The 5,313-nt window shown below is 38.2% G+C and overlaps 1 pseudogene; it reads left to right on the top strand.

The window, feature by feature from the left end:
* The first annotated feature begins 4,059 nt into the window (after positions 1-4,059).
* On the top strand, positions 4,060-4,366 carry LOC139359906 (c-Myc-binding protein pseudogene; annotated as a pseudogene).
* The last annotated feature ends 947 nt before the right edge of the window (positions 4,367-5,313 follow it).

Raw genomic sequence — 5,313 nt, 5'->3', positions numbered from 1 at the left:
TGGCTTTTTTTGTATTTCTAGTAGAGACAGGGTGTCACCATGTTGGTCAGGCTGGTCTCAAACTCCTAACCTCAGGTAATCCACTTGCCTCGGCCTGCCAAAGTGCTGGGATTACAGGCGTGAGCCAACACGCCAGGCCTCTTTTTTTTTTTTTTTAATTAAAATTTTTTTTTTTTTTTGCAGAGATGGGGGTTCCTGCTATGTTTCCCAGGCTGGTCTCGAACTCCTGTGTTCAAGCAATCCTCTTGCCTAGGCCTCCCAAAGTGCTGGGATTACAGGCATGAGCCACTACGCCCAGCCTCAGATTCTAACTAAATGAAGAACAACTCTATTTAATGACAGCATGACTTTTTTGGGGGTGGGGGAACAGAGTCTCACTCTGTCACCCAAGCTGGAGTGCAATGTCATGATCTCGGCTTGTTGCAACTTCTGCCTCCTAGTCTTAAGCCATCCTCCTGCTTTAGCCTCCCAAGCGGCTGGGCTATAGGTGCACACCAGCATGTCCATCTAATTTTCGTATTTTTGTAGAGACAGGGTTTTGCCATATTGTCCAGGCTGGTCTTGAACTCCTGGGCTCAAGCAATCCTCCTATCTCGGCCTTCCAAAGTGCTGGGATTACAGACGTGAGCCACTGTGCCCAGCTGACAGCATGACTTTAAGAGCACTTTCCCCAATCAGTGTTTTAACAATTAAAATGAAAATTATGTGTAACAATTTTTCTAGTAATTCTTTGTTCTTCTTTTAGTCATTAAAAGAGGTTAAGTGTTGCTTATATGTAATTTTATTTTCTATTTTTATTAACTCTTTTTGTGCTCTAACTGCCTTGGTTTGTGATACTTCCCATGTCAAGATTTGTGAATTCTGTACTTTCATTTTCCTTCCTCCAGATCATCAGTGAAGTGGTTGTGTGATGCCCCAAGTCAAGATTTGTGAATTCTGTACTTTCATTTTCCTTCCTCCAGATCATCAGTGAAGTGGTTGTGTGATGCCAAAGTGGGCATGGGTCCTCACGAATGCAGTGGACACTGTCTCCCACCTAAATATAAGGGACCAATGTTTGTCACTGCTCTTTGTTTATGGTCCTTGAGCCAATTTTCAATAGCACATATTCTACCCAATTTGAATTAATTTTGCAAGTGGAAATTCATGGAGTAGTGTATCAAATGCTTTAGTAAAATCCATATATATTACCTCTAGTGCATTCCCTTCATCCATTAATCTTGTAATGCGATTTAAAAGAGTGATCACATTTGTCTGGAATGATTTGTCCTTTATCCATCCCCAAAGCTGCCTCCTGCTCTTGGCTCTATTATCCTCTCCATCCTTTCAGTTTTTCCCTCTTCACATCTGATTCATTATACTGTTAGACACAGGGTTTATATTTTAACAGATGATAATTACTGGTAACACCTTTCTTTCTGTTTAGAAAATATTTAAGGTTTTCAAGTAATCTTTAAAATGTGGATTATTGAAAATATCTACTGACTTAAATTTGCAAGCAAATTGCTTTAATACAATCTCTTTACTTCAAGCCATGATTCTGAAAACATTTTCCCAGGCCTTATTTTCTTTTAAAATAAGTTTTGTTATGAACCATAAAACAGTATTTAAGCTGTCTTTCCTGTTCTGCTTGTTTGAATTGTTTTTTCCAGCCTCCTATTTCCCCTTCTGCCTGGGAAAGATGTGTACAGTATTATGTAAATTAAGGGTGGTAATCAGTATAAAATTATTGCTGTAATACTAATATATCCACTATGAATGACTATGTTTAATTGCAAAAAAGCTTAGCAAATGTTTCTCTATATGTATTAGATCAATTTGCCTGCCTTCTAAACATACTTCTAAACTTTTAGTTTGGGGTAGATTCTTTTTCTGAAGAGCTCAAATGTTATATACCAAATCAGTAAATTTAGGGTAATAGCTAATTCAAAATATAAGATGTTTTCAAAAGAGGAGAGAGAGCAGGAATGAAAGGAATAATATAACATAAGAAAAGAATGATAAAATCAGAGATGCAGGTATGTAACAGGTAAAAGAGCACGCAATAAGTTGTGGAACTTTAGAATCCTAAGTACAGTTAAGGTGCTGTGGGGTTTCCTTTCAAAAGATGTAGAGGCTCAAATATAGACTAATTCTTTGAGATCAGTTCCTTGACCCACAGTTCCAATGCAAGTGACTTCTCATCTGTCATCATAATCATTGTCCAGCTTTTCTTCTGTGTACAACCAACACTCCATTTAGGAAAGTTAGTGGGAAGGAGGACACAGAATATTGCTTTTCAACTTGCTGCCTGGTAGGTAAAGGGTGGTGAATGCTGAACCAAGGCCCACAAGGATATTTTAGCATCTGCTCCTTGGTTACCTACCAAAAACCCTGATAAGATACCGCTTACAGAATACATGCAGTGAGAATGGGCCAGTGCCTTATAAAATGATGAGGTGAAATAAACTTCATTCAAGTCAAGATCTTAGAACTTTATATTAAATCAGATTCAATTTAGTAACTTAAATTTGTGAGGGTGACTAGTATATTTCAATAGGATAGTCTGTAGGGGTTTATTGAATGCCATTGAAATGCTAATTAAAGACTTGGTTCAACCTGTACTCATACATTAGAACACTGAATAGAAGACCGCTATTAGACAATAAAAATGGTTATAAATTTTTTCCAATTTTATCTCCATGTGGATCTCTACCTTCTTCCTCCTATAATAAACACGTTCATTATAGAGCAAAAATCAACTTGTACCCAAGAAATATGCAGCCTCACATTGATATGTGAATGTCCATTCATTTGGGTAGGAATGGCAAGTATTTATTACTGGGAAAGAAGAGACGCATACAAAATTAAGTGAATATGCATGAATAAGTCCCAATGCTTATATGACATTAATAGGAAGAAGTTATGTCTGAAAATGTATCTTGCTGTGTACAAGCATCTATGTTTATTCTACATAAAGCATCTGTGCTGAGGACTTAGGAGGGTTTTATTACTAGTGTTCTATTTTTTAGGGAAATATTAACAATCTTTTTCAAATACACAGAGTTCTAGGGAGAATATATACATTATGTATGTGCCTTAAAATTAAATCATTTTTCCTGGCTTTTAATATTTGAATGATAACCTAGATGACAGGTTGATAGGTGCAGCAAACCACCATGGTACATGTATACCTATGTAACAAATCTGCATATTCTGCACATGTATCCCAGAACTTAAAGTATAAAGAAAATTTGAATGATAAAGCCCTAAATAGCTCAGGGTGTGAAGAAAGCCTTTTATCTTCATGTCTCTGCTGCCCCTTTTCCTCATCTGTACTAATGAGAACCTAAAAGAAACAGGTCTGAAATTGGGATATTATTATTATTAGATCGGTAGTACGGGACTGTGATTCCTTAGGAGGCTGAAAACTGAGAGCTGCGCTGAAAGGGAAGTAGAACAGGTGCACATAGTCATCTCTACTCCCTGAAATATGAAGATCTCGTTGATAGGAAAGTTGACTCAAGGAAACATTCAAGCTACTAACTTGAATTTTCTGTTTTAAAGATCATAGTCTATGATCTATGGCTCCCTTATCTTTGAATTTTACTTTCTCCTCCCTTTTAATGTCTAGTGAGCCCCTGCTATATGCCAGATATTGGGCTACATGGTGGTAATATAAAGCCTCACAAGCCACGGTCCATGCCTCAGGAATGTGTGCTCCTGTAGGAGGGACAAACAAGCACATTGAAGCAGAGCCAGTGGTGTACTAAGTGTTAGGCTGGAGAGGTTGTGGAGTGCTCTTGGGACACAGAAGAGTGGCAGCTAACTCTGTCTAGAGGCAGGTTGGTGAAGTTCTTTAGAAGAAATGATATAGTTTTGAAAATAAGTAGGAACTAGCTAGAGTAGGGGTTCTTAACCTGTCATCCACTGATAGCCAAGGATAGGGTTCAATGTGTTTATGAATGTTAGATGGGAAAAAAATCCACCTTTATTTTCATTAATATTGAACTACAGTTTACCATTTCCTTCTATTACAAATGTAGAAAACTGGCCAGCTATGCTGCTGCCGCTGTCACTATGGCCCATTACAAAGCTGCCAACTCGAAGCATGAGCCGTTCTGGAGGTACTTGGAGAAGTCAGGTGTGCTGGACACGCTGACCAAGGTGTTGGTATGAAGAACCAGAGAAACCTAACAGTGCTTTGGATTTCTTAAAGCATCACTTAGGAGCTGCTACCCCAGAAAATCCAGAAATAGAGCTGCTTCACCTAGAACTAGTCAAAATGAAAGAGAAATATAAAGCTACTGTAGAAAAAAAAAAAAAAAAACTGAAAGCACAGCTTGCTCAGTACGAACCACCTCAGGAGGAGAAGCGTGCTGAATAGGATTCTTTCCAGTTGAAAAGACATGGAAAAACGGTTTTGTATGACTTGAATACTTTGTATAGTGTGTAATCTTTTCTGAATGGATGCTATAGAACTCTTTTAATATGTTTAATTCACCTATCACACTCTGTTATAAACACACAGAATCATCAATAAAAACTCAATATAACTTTCTTTGGGTCTTAAAGCAGGAGAATCCAAAGTAAATCCTGAAAAAAAACTAAACACAGCCATGTAACTCCGTACCTTAAAAGCCATTCTGTTCACTAGTCTGATTAGGAATGACGGCACTGGTTGTATTTTAGCCAAGACAGTTTAGCATGGAGCTATTCCTCGGTGTAGTTCAGGACATGAACATAGGTACAGTCATTCTTCGAAGGTGATGCAGTTGTGTACATTCCCTATAGGCAGTTGGAGAGATCCGTGTGACACAAGATGCTTTTGTACGGGTTCCCATGAATCTTCTGCTCTTGTTTGTATAACATCGAACAAATAACTCTTCTTTGCCACCACTTTGCCTTAGATAATTGTGTGTGTGTGCCAGTTTGAACTCTGATACCACATTTTCCTTCTATGCAATCATGCCTTGTTTGATAATCTTGCATTGCTTTGCTCTGAGCTTTAGTGGGTCCTAGCTGCACACTGACCTTTCTGTGCTGTTTTTCAATTTGCCTAATAATAGCGGTTACCCTGATTGTAATTTATGTAACTTTAAACAGGATCACACTGTACCCCCTGCCTGCCTTATTTGCTTACTGAGCACAGGACAGAGGCAATATACAACTCTGGGTTCACACACAAGCTGGGATGAGAAGAGGAATGAGCCATATATTGTGGAAAATCATAGTTTGTAGGTATAATTATATAGCGCTTGTTTCCCTCAAAGTATTTTTCTAGGCCTGAATTCATTTTATCTTCATTATCCCTGTGAAGTACGTGGGGACAAG

This window comes from Macaca nemestrina, chromosome 18, assembly GCF_043159975.1.
Source record: "Macaca nemestrina isolate mMacNem1 chromosome 18, mMacNem.hap1, whole genome shotgun sequence".
NCBI lineage: Eukaryota > Metazoa > Chordata > Mammalia > Primates > Cercopithecidae > Macaca > Macaca nemestrina.
The sequence above is the reverse complement of the archived record's forward strand: the minus strand, read 5'-3'. Positions and strand labels throughout refer to the sequence as shown.